The sequence below is a fragment of the Octopus bimaculoides genome, chromosome 11 (assembly GCF_001194135.2).
Source record: "Octopus bimaculoides isolate UCB-OBI-ISO-001 chromosome 11, ASM119413v2, whole genome shotgun sequence".
NCBI lineage: Eukaryota > Metazoa > Mollusca > Cephalopoda > Octopoda > Octopodidae > Octopus > Octopus bimaculoides.
The window spans coordinates 1,450,286-1,465,553 of NC_068991.1; the positions used below are offsets into that span (position 1 = coordinate 1,450,286).

General features: G+C 35.4%; 1 protein-coding gene across 3 annotated transcripts in view; it reads left to right on the plus strand.

The window, feature by feature from the left end:
* LOC106876555 (cholecystokinin receptor type A) overlaps nucleotides 1-15,268 on the plus strand; it is a 297,317-nt gene that overhangs the window by 131,403 nt on the left and 150,646 nt on the right. The window lies entirely within an intron of this gene.

A 15,268-nucleotide genomic window follows, 5' to 3' on the forward strand; every position in this document is an offset into this window, starting at 1 on the left:
TATATATATATATACGACGGGCTTCTATCAGTTTCCGTCTACCAAATCCATCCCGGTAATGCTTCCATCAATGGGAACGACGCTGGATAATGTATTTCGAACGAGATAAATGCTGAAATGGTATCTGTTGTAGTTCTCTCTTCTTTTTTTTTCATTTTCTTTTTTATCAGAACACGTGAATAAACTATTGCACACAACTTCCATTGACTGTTTTATCATTTCTTCTCGTCTGCTCCTAAACCATTAAGGAGTCTTCAGAAGAAGGTAAAAGAATTTTAAAGCCAACGAAACATGGCAGCCAGTTTTCGAGGAGAAAACTCTTTTGCATTGCAGAAGAATTAGAACATCTCTCTATGATGTTCAAAATAAACCCGAAAGGTGCAACTTGGTACTACAAACAAAAATTCACGCTACGAAATATTTCATTTCATTTTTTTTTTTGCATATTTATGCTTTTACATGACTTCCTCTTCCTATGTATCAATGTGTATCTACATTTTCTATGAGTTGTGTTCGCACTTGTTTTCTTTTAAGGAGAGTCAGTTTAGTGATAACAATTTGTGTCGGAATACGAAGTAAACAGTAACACAAACCACATCGTACGCACGTATACACGAAAAGTATTTTCGTAATAAATATATAAATATATATATATATATATATATATATATATATATATATATATATACATGAATATTTACTACTTTATTTATTTAATTATCTATCTATAAATATATGTCTGTGTATGTATGTAAAGTTCAGTTTGTAACCAAGTCGTTACGGTTTCGATCGATTTGCACGGTGCCTGGAGCAAGTGTCTATAGCCTTGGGTTGAGATACAAATTGTGAATGGAATTTTGTGTGCTTCCATGTCTGTTTGTATTAATATTTATATTTACCATTATTGTAAACCGATGCAGCAATGTGTGACTTTTTGTGTTAAAGCCTAACTTGGCGGTAAAATAAGAAACAGAATGCTAGAAGTAGTTAGATCTATATTATCGACAAAAATACTTGACAGCAATGCTCCGGAATCGCAGCATTCAATGACTGAATCCAATAAAAAAATATAAGAATAAAAATATATAAATAACAACAAGAATATTAACAATAGTTACATAATAACGACAACAAGATTAATAGCAATGATTAATAACATTAACAGCACCAGCAGCACAAATGATGCATAAGGATCAATATGGAAGGAAGTTTGCTCAAGGAAACGTCTGCGTAGCGAGAGGAGCAATCCACAGCACAATTAAATAAACCAACACATATCACCAGTCAAACGCCATTGTCTTCACCATCCATACTACTAACGTATCTATATAGCTTTCGTACTAAACAACGTCTATCTATCTGTTTATCGCTATTCCTATATCCTCTCTATCTAGCTTGCCACCAGCCGACCGACCTAGCTACCTTTTCTCCGCAAAACAGCCTTATAGTTATCATTCATTATTCAATACTGCTTACGCTTTGAACAGAAGCCAAGAAAAGCCGGCAGGTATTCTGTGTAGAACCGCAACTAACGATTGATTGACAAAGACATGACTACACAGTGGCATCGTAGACTGAGGTTGTGTGGGGTGTGTACGAGTTAAGAAACTAATATCTTATTCAAGAAATACTTTGGCAAATTATAGTGAAGAGTGTTTCCGATAGAGCATGAAGAATCTCTCACAATAACGTTGACTAGTTTGATCAGGCTGTCTTTACAAAAAGGTTTCGAAAAATAAAATCGATATTTTCAAAATCTGTACAGGAATTTTATCACCAATTCCACTTGGCTGCCATTTTTGGTTAGTATTTTGTATTACACTTCAAATTTTCACGGTATTAACTTCAATTCTAGTATTATTTGCCGCTAGTTGATTCCTGATGGGAATTAATTGTAAACGCTTAGACAAAGAATAGAAAATTAACAAAGCAAAACAACACAAACAACAAAAATAAATAATAAATACATGAAATAAAGATTAGTTGGAAAATAAATAAAATCAAAAAAACATACTAAACAACAATTTGCTTTTTTTTTTTTGTCAGCAGGGGATTTGTTACGAGTTCATGTGTTGAAACTGATGGAATTACATGGTCTTAGACTCATCTTGGCCATTTCAAACAAATTCTATTATATTTAGTATGATGCTTTCTAATATGATATATATCATACACGGTCTCACACACACGAATAAATACATCTGTCAATCCGTCTCTCAGTATATGTGTGTGTGTGTGCACGTATTTTTCAGATATTTCTCTATCAAAAACACTATCTGCCTGTCTGCTTATCTGCCTGTCTATCTATCTATCTATCTATGGATGGATGTGTGTATCAGTTTGTCTCTAGCAAGCTAGCTCTATGTGCGTGCATGTGTGTGTATATATCTGTGTATATACATTCATAGCAATTTATATGTCGTGAACTCTGTTTCAGACCATTAAATACAATTTTTCTAGTCAGTTAAATTACTAGAATAATAAGAGTACCATGTGTACTTCTACTTCACATTCAATGTCTTTAAAACTGCTTCCCATATGTATGTGTGTGTATTGACAAGTAGATAGATAAATTGAGATGTATATATATGTGTAAATATATCTATATATTTGCGCCTATGTATGTATATATACATACATGTATATATATATAGATATATATGTATAGATAAATACTCACACACACACCCGTTTGTAAGTATGTATGTATTTATATATGTATATATGTTTGTGTATTACATATAGGTCTTTTTTTTCACATTCACAAAATGCTCACCGATATTGTATTTCATTTTGGAACAAGAAAAATCACCCAGAGAAATAATTAAATTTGTTTGTTTCAGTTTATGTCAGTTTTAAATGGTAGATGCAATTATATTTTTCACCGTTGTCACTTCCCTGATCACACATTAGCTCGAACAATAACCACAAACACCACCACAGGAACAATAGAAATGAAGGACATATAATATAATGTCGTCACTGATACAGTATACACAAATAATAAACTAATGACTTGTTGGTATGCAACCATAATATACTATGAAGTATATTGTGTTTAAAAGTCAATGCCACGTTCTACTGCGTTAGCAGTGCATGTTTACATTATATTGTTAAGGTTATAGAATATCTGTAGAAATAATCTTTACAAATAAAAGAGTATATCTTTGATAATAGCCATACTACATTAAAACTGGGACTGCATGGGATTCGATATTATCAATAACCACAGCATAAAAGACACAGAAGAAATTTGTCCAAATTTGTATGTACAAAAATGGTTTTGGTCATGGCTAGACTGTTTTGGGGTTTAATCACATTTGACCTGGGTGTTAGAAAAAAATGATCTAATGAATCTTTGCTAATAAAGAATGCAATGCATCCGTAGAGAACCAGCGTTTCGAACTAACTCTCTGGAAATTACGTGGTAGTAGAATTAAAGTCTGAACAAATCAGTGATTAGAATGGTGTTATATCAACAGACAAATTTAATTACTGATGACTTAGCACACAGCTATTGAGACATCAATACACAGATGGTTAAGACAAAAGTTAATCATCACACAGCATGTCGCCAACGGAGGTACAACCGTCACAGCTTCACTTAATGTAGTCTTACGGTTCTCAGTAAGTCTGAGAGTCCATTCTCATTCACGCAGACAGTCCTTATGTATGTGTATGCTCTTTGTATACACACATGTATGTATGCATTCTCGTGAAGATATAGACTTATTTGTAGATACGCACACGAATTTGCAAGCACACACAAACACACACAGACATACACAAGCACACAACAGTCTTTGTGGAACACTTTTCGAATGACATTTCTTGTCACCGAAACTGAAAAACTTTTATATTAACAATAACTTTCTCTTAATCTTACCAAACTGACTTGTCACAACGAACTCACTTACCATTGGCAAGTTGACAGTATTTGTTCTTACACTGAATTTATTAAAGAATAAAACACTATACAATTTATTCGGTATTTCGCGTTTATTCGAATCGATAGTTTCTAGAAGAGGGAAGGACTTATAAGAAAATGTAGTCCTAGAGAACTTGTGTAGAAACTATCTTTGACCATAGAGCAACTGGGGCATGTGCCTTCTACGATATCTTTGGGTCGACCAGTGCCTTGTGAGTGAATTTGGTAGACGGAAACTGAAGGAAACGCGTCGTATAAATAGACACACACACAAACACACGCGCATATATGTATGTATGTATTGTGTGTCTGTTTGTCTCCCAATAGCGCTTGACAACTGGTGTTGGAGTGTTTACATCCTTGTAACTTAGTGGTTCGACAAAAGCGAACCGATTGAATAAGTTCCATTTGAATACTGGAGCCAATGTGATCGACTTACGCCCCTCCCCGATATTGCTGGCCTTGTGATAAAATTTTAAACCATAATTTAATGTCTTGCTTTGCAGTTGTTGTTGTTGTTGTTCATGCTGCTGCTGATGATGATGGGGGTTATACTGTCTGAATGTAATAAATTGGATCAGGGATAAGCATGCATCCCAAATCATCGAAATCAACAATACTCTAATCATTGATGGAATAATAGGGTCATTAATGATTTCGTACTTTATCAGAAGATAAAGGGGGATCTGTAGTCGATGGAATCAGCAACAATTAATCTGCCGTATTTCATTAACAAATACAAACATAATTAGAATAGAGAACGTGGGATGTTTGAATTAATTACTTCATGACATTTATTCCTAGATTATAACCTTTCTCTGATTGCTGCACACCAAACTGGATAAATATTACAATTAAATTCAAAGAAGAAAGACAAAGATTGGAAGAGAGAGAGAGAGAGAGGGGAGAGGGAAAGAGGGAGAGGATGAGGTGGTATTCAATGACTTCCTCTTTTATTCTTTCACACACGTACATACATGCACACTATAACCCGGTCACATCACATCACACACCCATATTATTAAAGCGTACATATCTGCAAACAAGTGTACGATTATATGCATATGTGTGTATATTTATGTATATGTACGTTTATATATATATATATGTATATACACACATACACACACGCACATATATAGAGAGAGATACATAGATAGAATTATATATGTACAAGTCTACTTACATGCATACATAGTATACACATTATAGAAACACATGTAACGAAATTCTACATATAGATGTACAACCACACACACACACACTACACATCTATTCATATTTGCATAGAATCAGACAGAAAACGCACGCACCTCTGCACATACAGATCAGTTTCTGTTGCTTCCGCTTGTTGTATCCCTGCTTTACACTCTTTATTTCTCTTGTTTTCAATACTTTCCGTTTACTGATAATGTAGCTCTGTCAAGTACACACTCATGTTATGAAAACCCGCCCCGCAAAGACGTGGAAAGAAAGCCTATAAAACCTTTTTACAAATTCCCACAAATAGATTGTAGACAAAGATTAACTTTTACCGTAACACGAAAATCTTATACTTTATATATACACATACATATAAGTACATGAATGTATATATGCGGCAAATAGCTTGCTTCCAACCACATGGTTCCGGGTTCAGTCTCACTGCGTGGCACCATGAGCAAGTGTCTTGTACTATAGCCGCGGGCCGACCGCAAAGCCTTTTGAATGGATTTGGTAGACTTCGATGCACACTGAGCGTTGTCTGCGATGGTTTAGCCATATGCAATGCAAGAAAGGTGCCTTCTCTAGAATTCTACCGTACGTCTAAAATAAGTATGGATCATGTGCAATATATGGTATACATACTGCATATGTGTGTGTGTGTGTGTGTGTGTGTGTGTGTATAACTCACAGATAAAAGAAACGTATATATGTATGATGTGCGTTGTATACGCGAGTTCTGTGTATCAAAGCTAAAGAATGGTCGTTAACAAAATTTTTTTCCTATTGTTATTTTAATGATTCGAGATATTGATATCAACGGTAGAACCTTAGGGAGATCGTGCTGGTTTTCATGACATCACAATCGTTCTATACGTTAGAATAAGAATAGCAACGAAATAAAAAGCGATACTGGAAGAAGATAAATATATCGAAAATGAGTTTGTGACAGAGGTTAATGAATAGAGAGAGAATTGTATAAGGAACACACAGAGCGAACCGGAAGAAATGATAAGTTTAAAAAGATTGCACGAACAAAATTTACGTTTAAGAAAGGCTACGATGCTGCAGACTAAGTTATATATCATAAAATGGCAAAGTAGGCCCCTTGCCTTCTGATAAAAGCATGTATATTTATACAAAACCTCAACTCGCATGCACTCTTAAACATATAAACTGTGAATAAAACCGTAATTGAGAAGATATCAATCACTAGTATACATGGAAGTCACACGACAATGCCATTGAATATCTGCTGCTTCGACATCGATGTTACCAATGTTGAATCTGAATTTAATTAACTTTCACACAGTTTCCACTGTAATGATATATCTCAGGATTTATGAGGTTCAGCTGGCTGTTGACAGCATATAACGACGGAGTAGCCACATATACACATCCTTCCAAAATTTGTAACAAGATTCTAAATAAGATTTCTCAAGAAATTAACCACCAATACAGATTTCAAAAAGAATAGTATTATACGGTACAGAGCTTTGAGACCGAATCTCAAGAGCAACAGATTAGCTTTCGAATAGAAATCGAATGTAGAGCCAAATGGGTAAGCAGTTCATTTTAGATCTACGTGACTTGAGTTCAATCCCATTGTTGCTACACCAGACACGAATCTTCTAGCTTATAACTTTCTGGTAGCAACTGCATTGTAAAGGAAGTTTAGAAGCATATATATGTGTGTGTGCATGTATATATATATATATATATATAAATAAGTTTTGGGGATTAATAGATATGCGGGTATTCTATTTCAGATAATACCAACAAAAAATTACCTAGTGAGTATATCTGAAGGTAAACATGTGGTATCCATTTGCACATCACTAAATAATACTTTACCTCATTAGGTTATTTTTTTGTATTATCTGAAATAGAATACCCGCATATCTATGAATCCCCAAAACTGAATTATTATTGATTTCTATTATATATCTTGTATATATATATATCTTGTATATATATATATATATATATATATATATACATATACATACATATATATGATATTAAAAAGACCCAACTGTACGATATGCAGCTGCACGTTATGCTAAAGAGTTGTATCCGACTGATTTCGAAATTCGTTTCCCAAATTAAGGTAATATATATATATATACACACACATTATATATATGTGTGTGTGTGTATGTATGTATGTATATATAATTGTTAAAGAGGACAACAAACCTGAAGGCAAGGCAAATATCTCAAGTCATATACATTATCATTATAAGAAAAAAATTCAATCTTACAGCTGTTTCCGGGATATCCCAGAGTATGCGATATTCCGTCATCAGAGACAAATATGGAAAATGAGAAGGGTATAAATTAATAAAGTGATGACAGAGGACAGGAGTATTTGTGTCCGATGACGGAATATACCATACTCTCGGATATCCCAGAAACAGCTGTAAGACTTCGAATTTTTTTTCCAATAATAATAAAGTATATGACTTGAGAAGTTTGCCTTGCCTTAACGTCTGTTGTCCTCTTTAACAATTATGTATTCGCTTTATCGGAAATCTGCAATGGCTCCATGACTACCGTCTCGGTTATAAACTTGGAGCCCTAGTACTCCGTTACAGCACCTACCTAGCGAACCTAATTGTTTAGATCACCCGTGAACTAAATCCCCATATTTTGTATATCTGTATATATATCTGTAAAATATATATGTATGTATGTATATAATTATTTGTTATATGTGTGTGACTGTGTATATTAATGTATATTAATGTATATTAATGATAGGGTAAGTACCAGAACAATATATTGTGCTGCAGCATATCTGCAGTGTGTCGTAAGTGAATTCAGTAAAAAGTATAAAAACTAAAAATGATAGAAAACTTGCTTCAGCGTTTTATCGATTTGAATTTTCGTTTATTTAGAATATGTGAAACACAAACAGATTGAGCCTTGATACTTGAAAATGAATGAATGACTAAATAAAGAAATAAAGAAAGAAATGGATAAGCTAAACGTAAGAGCGTAACACCAATTCATTCTCGTGCTCTTGTAACATTGGAATAGCAGCGGAGTGGAACCTTAAAATCAAAAGAATTGCTGAACACGAATATTATATGTATACATTGAACATCATTTTCCCCTGAATGTTAATACAACTAAAGCCATATTTCTTTATCTCTACAGGCACACACTTCACTCACCCCCGCATATATATATATATATATATATATATATACACCCGAGGAGGGCAATGAGAAACTATGATCAATGAAGTTGTAGCTTCTAATAAATTATACATTGTGATTGTAGTTTTAAGTATTGGGCTCTCAGTTTTCTCTCTGCTGCTTACTCTTAGGTCTATCTATCTATCTATTTATCCGTCTGTCTGTCTGTCTATTTATCTCTGTCTGTCTGTCTGACCGCCTGTCTTTCTGTCTGTCAGTTTATTTTGTATCAACCAATCTATCAGTGTGTGTGTGTGTGTGTATATATATATATGCGTGTGTGTGTGAATGTATATGTATTGTATGTATCTCGCACAAACACTCGCAAGCTTAAGTATACACACAAACACGTATATGTGTATATGTACATATTCCTGTGAGCGTGTTCCTGTGCATATCTCGGACTGAAATCTCAGAAGACCCAAGGGCGATAATCGATGCTCTGGGTTTCTCGTTATCGTTTGTCAGACGAGTCCCGAGGAAGAGATACAGGAACGCTGAAGCGGGAAGCGTGAAATTTCAGAACTGAGCAACATTCATCTCCCTTTGCTTCATTGTAGTCAGCAGTGTTTCGCCTCAAAGCATTTCTTGACGTTTAACTATTTATTCGTTTTACATACACACATACACTTACGCACGCGCACACACACATTCATATGTACTTACGTACACACACACACATATATACATATATGCGTGCACACGTACATAACGCTTTGTTTAAAAGAAGTGGAGAGGTTGCTTTGCTGGAAATTGCCAGTCCTAAAATGCTATTTTCTAATAAAATGCTATTTGATAATAAAAAGTCCTTTAATCAATCAACGATACAAAGTTAATATAAATCATACAAAATGAAGCTTAAAAGAAATATTGTTTGCTGCGTTTCCTAACAGCAAACATTATAAATTATTTGGTCACCATAATGGCATACTTCCGCTCAATATTTCGTATCGCCATGCTGTTCCAGCCAATGTACTTTACAAATGTGTCTGCATTCATCTGAGGCAACGGAAGGGGTGCTCTACTGAATACAGTAGTGTAGTAAAAATGGTTACCAAGGTACCAGTGATTTTGGTGAGATTGGCAGGAACCCATGAACATCTACATTATTTTTCAAAGTAGCAGTGGCAGCTATCTGTTAACCTGAAGAATAACCATGATCTGCAAATAATTTAGCGATGGTTACCGTTTGTGCCCCAGGAAATGCAGATTAGTACGACGTATATTGTGATAATCCTCATCTTAATCATACGAAAATAATTTGGCTGAAATCACCAAGAATGACTTGACCATTACCATGAATTAGTGACTCAGTTTCCACGATGCATTTATGCAAAATGAAATACAGAGAAGATACGTGATTGACGTCATTGATAGCTCAATCCAGAAACACTTTCTAAATTCGTCAAGCGGTCCGTGGGTATGTTTAGCAGATTCTAGCCAAATGGATTAGAAAGTACGTGGATTTGAGGTTAGGGATGTGCAGTGATGATGGTTGGAGCGCGGTTTCAATTCCTCGACCGAGCGGTGTGTTGTATCCTTGAGCCAAACATTTCATTTCTTGTTGCCCGAATCCACTCAGCTGTAAATGAACAACCCACGCGACGGACTGTCCTCCCGTTCAGTCGGGTGTTGTGATACCATGGACACTGGCTATCATGGATACCATGAACACTTAGATACCATGGACACTAAGGAAGCGACCCTCGACCTTACTGTCCCCGAATTACGAAACAGTAAGTTCTAGGGCTTTATGATGATGATGATGATGATGATGGAATCAGACCAGCTCCCGAGTATGAGGATAACCTCTACATTTCTATGTCTAGACTAGAAACCCACTGAGAGGTCAGTTCTGCCATCCTGCTTGCTCTGACAATGACATACAAAAATAAAGAAGAAAAACAAAACATTCTCCCCACCCAATTCAAATATATATATTTTATTTCTTCGAAAATAATAAGAATGTTCAGTGTTCTCTAAACAAAAGACAAAATAATCTGGCGGCATTGGTTGTCGTAGAAGAATAGAAATAGTTTCCAAATGGGAACGACACATAACAGTTTCTTCCAGAACACACACAACCATTGTGAAATACTGGAATCTGACAGTTATAGTTCATCTAATCTCTCACATATCAGATCACTGAGTTCAGTTCGTGCCACGACGAACAATAAACTTCAAGACTTATATAGATTTCACATACGCATACACACACACACCCATTGCTACATGACTCTGTATGTGTGTGTATATATATATATATATATGTATGTTTGAGTGTGTGTTCTTTTGTATGTCAAGTTTTATAAAATAACAATTTAACATTAAACTGAAAGATTATGCATTACTTTTTGCTAGACATGTACAGAAACTTTTACGAGAAGTGTGACAGTGATTTCGAAGTTTTGGCTCGCTAACTTTCATCGAAAATCCTATACATAAATATCCATGCGTCTGTGTGCACGGGTCTATGGGCGTGTGTTTGCGCATATGCATATATGTTTATATTTTTGCTTCACTGAATAAGAATTTGGGAAAAAATAGCATCAACAACGACGCCACTGTCAGCAGCAACAGCAGGAGGAGCAGCCACAACAATCACAGTAGCAGCTTCGTCACCACCATCATAAACAATAATACTATCATAAACAACAGTGATAACAACTACTACTACTACTACTGCTGCTATGCGATTCAAAAACTGACCGTGCAGCCATTATCTTCACAAATATAGACAGCTGTATTTAACGTAAAGTGAGCTGAACTTTAAAACACAGTTGTCATGTTTGCCTAAATATTTGGAGAATTTTTAGTTGTTAACATTTCATATATATATGTATGTATGTATGTATGTATGTGTGTGTGTGTGTGTGTTGCGTGCTGATGCATCTATAAATCTCTCAATGAATGCCCTACGAGTATAATCTACAGATATTTCATGCTTCTCTCTGTTCTATGAGATATCACAGGGAATAAATATTTCAATAGTTCCACGCCAATAAACATCATTACGATCGATAACAATTGACTGCTCTGTGTAGAAAGTGGCAATAACATTACATCCGAGGTAGCCTTAAAAGAAAAAAACGAAAAAGAAAACCAAAGAAAGAAAGGAAAATGCCTGGAATTCACAGAAATCAAATATCGACGATGAAATATGCCAAAATACAAAAAGAACACCCAATAAAATTTCCAAAGTTCATTTGCTACCATGTTAACTAAAATTACTCGCTGAAATCCTATCTTCATCACATGCTTGGTTTCTTTGTTTAACTGAGGCGTTTGACACCTCTCACTCGCATTGATTCTTGTTTAACTGAGGCGTTTGACACCTCACACTCGCATTGATTCTTTGAGACTCTCCGAGAGATTTTGTGTGGTTTTATTTTATGTGGCAAAACTATAACAGAACAAGTCAACGAGATTCTTTTAGTTAAATAACTGTCACATGACAGAGCAGCTAAATTTCCCTCATACTAAGATCGTCTTTTGCAAGGATGACTCATGAGATAAAGTAGTCCTACAACTTGACTCAGGAAAACAGATGTGATGGTCACGGTTGGAAGCTTTTTCATCATAGGACAACGGGATCAAGGCTGATCTACATACAACACTGACAAATCTTCTGAGGACCGGCCATGACCATTATGTCTTTTATTCAGCTATTTTATCATGGTTTATACTGACCGATGGCTACAACCCTAGGTCCTGCATGATCCTGTTCATATATTCCTTGCTTCCCAAGACAAACAGAAACGCACACATACACACACGTACACACACATATCTTTATGCACCCGTGTGTGTGTGTGTGTGTGTGTGTGTGTGTAGTTATTGGATGTGAGAGGTGAAGACAAGGAGAGAAATGTTAATCCACGTGGCGAGAGGGATTACATGATTAGAAATGTTGCTTTACAAGGGACATCACATTGCGTTTATGTTAATTCATGTTTCTAAAATCTTTCTTGTCGAAATCCCCAGCTTCATTGGTTGGATTCGCTCGCCCCACCCTGAGAGAGAGAGAGAGAGAGAGTGTTTTGCAGAGGGAAATTTTAAAATCATAGATTATATTATTGTGACTAGAACTTGACGAAACAACCGTAGATGTTAGTTTCTTTTTTAATTTGCCGGGGAATTGTAATTAATCATGTAAATAAAAGCATTGTTTATATAATTTAGATTGTTTTTAATAGATTAATTGAATTTATTGCGTAATAAGGAATATGCAATTGTATATTGATCTTGCCGATTCGTTCAGTTACATGGATGTAAACAGGGCAAAACCACATGTCAAGCGATGTTGAGTTGGGGTGAGGCAAACACACTGACACAAACACACATGTACGGTAGGCTTCTTTCTCTTTCCGTCCACCAAATCCACTCACAAAGCTTTGGTCGGCCCAACGCTGTAGCAGGAAGCATATGCCCAAAGTGCCACGCATTAGGAATGAACCCGGGACCATTTGTTTAGAAGGCAAACTTGTTACCGAACCGACACACGCCTGTGATTGTCTGTCTATCTAATCTATCTACATATCTGTCTACCTATCTATCTATCTACATGTTAAACGCTAATAACAGACACTCGTTAACGCTTTGATACCACGACATTATGCCATGCATTTGATGTAGCATAATAACCGTTTTTACAACTTTTACACACACACACACACACACAAATACATTTCCATGTATACATATATACATATATATGAACATATACATACAGATATGCGTGTATGTACGTGTGTGTGTGTGTGACTATATACAGTATTCTTTATACAAACATATGCATGCAAAAGTATACGGCAGAATTTCAAAGGGAAATAAGAAACTCTAGCAACAAATGGATTGATTTCCTCTTGTTTTACATTGTTTTCATGTTCTTACTTTAAAATGTGTCAATTATAGTTGTTTGCAAAGAAACACCAATCACAGGAACCAACCATTTTCTATGACAATGAATGTATGTGGAAGGTTTTTCAATGAAAACTAAAAACATAGAGATTTCCAAGCGGGAGTTTTGTGAAATATTTATCCATTTGCTTTCTCAACGGTAAAACAAACAAAAAGGGCTTTTAGTTAACTTAAGTGTACACAAAATATATTTCAAATGAATATAAACACATACGTGCGTGTAGGTTTGTATGAATGTTTTATATGTGGCGAACACAATTTACATTCAGCGTTTGGAAAGACAACGCAATGAAGCAATGTGCGAAAACACGCATCCATGAAGACACATACACACGTGCGCTCTTAACACGCACACATATGGCTGTGTTTGTGAGAGTATGTATATATATATGTATATACATATGTATAAATATATGTAAATATATGGATCTATATTTATATATGCATGTATTATATATGTTTGTAAATCTAATAAGCATACAACGTAAAAACACTTATACAGTTAGGCACATACAATGCATACATAACATTATATGCATGTGTGTGCGCACAGTTTGTAAGTGTGAGTGTATTACAGAAGACAGAAAGGTGTTTATCGCCAATAACGGGTAAGGAGGTAGGAAAGTTCAAGCTTTGAGATGGTGATTTGATTCGTGATGTAATTGGTGGAATATGTAGGAATATATGCACACATCTATCTATCTATCTATCTATCCGTCCCTCTTTGTATTTAGATATATTGCTTATGTGATTTGAATTTAGAAGTTACGAGAGGTAAATTAATAGTCCCATGGGCAGCTTGCACCCTTTTTAAACTAAAGGGCTTTTCGAAATTAATATTTACAAGCACTTCTGTAAATAGTAGAAGTGAGGTAGAACGTCAAAACTTAGTGCGCATGCACAGGACCGTCCGGGGTCAATCTGTACCAAGCGGATTCACTCTGTATGCTTTAGCTTCGTTACTACGGTAACAGTCCGGATACTTATTGATCAGGCCTCGTATGTTTCTATCCGCCAGTCTGGGTCTCATCAGGTACACTGATAAAAATGTCTCACTACAGACTTTTAGTGCCGGCTGACTTGTCGTTATATTCCCATCAATTTAGGGAAGTAATAAAAGCAAATAATATGACAGAAACGCAAAAAATTTAAAAATTCACCCAGTGGGATTGAACCCCGGGGCCATGTGGTTAGGAAGCAAACTTCTTACCACACCGCCACAGAGAGGGAGGGAGATATGAAGAGAGAGAGAGAGAGAGATATATTAACTTTAACGATGAAAGTGATAGAAAAAAGCTCTACCCAATAAAAGTTCCTATGGCAACATTAAACTCGAGGAGATCGACAGGTAAACAGAAACGGTCAGAATAGCACCAAAAAGACAAAAAAAAAAATCCCATTTTCTGCAACAGACAACAGAATAATATTATGGTAAACAGAGCAGTAATGCAAGAGGTGTGAGTGAGGAAAGAGTTGGGACGGGGATTGAGAGAACGTCGGAAGATGTGCAAAACGTGATGCTGGGAGAAATGACACAATCGTTAGCAATTGGCTGTTGTCTCAGCCTTATTCCCATTGCTACTACTTTAACGTGTCGTTTTAACCGGAACAATCACTTCCGTTTCATCAAACTGTGTAAGCAACAGACATTTTGTTTTATTTACCTTTGTACTTCTGTCGCCCTTTATTTACTTCTCTCCTTGTATGTATGCAGATAGATAGATAGATATGCAATGCTACGTACAACAGTTTTTTTTGTTTATATATATATATATATATATATATATATAAGAGAGAGAGATAGAGATAGATACACATATTTCTGTCACATTCTATCTCTCTCTCTTTATATATAAATTATATATATCTATAAATATACCATGTGACAATTAGTTGGTTGTTATAATAAATCTCAGATTTTCGGATACCGGGGCTGAAGTCTGCTCTGGCATCTCATCAAGTTATTAAGACACAGCGTTTTGTCTTAATAACTGATGAGATGCTGGAGCAGACT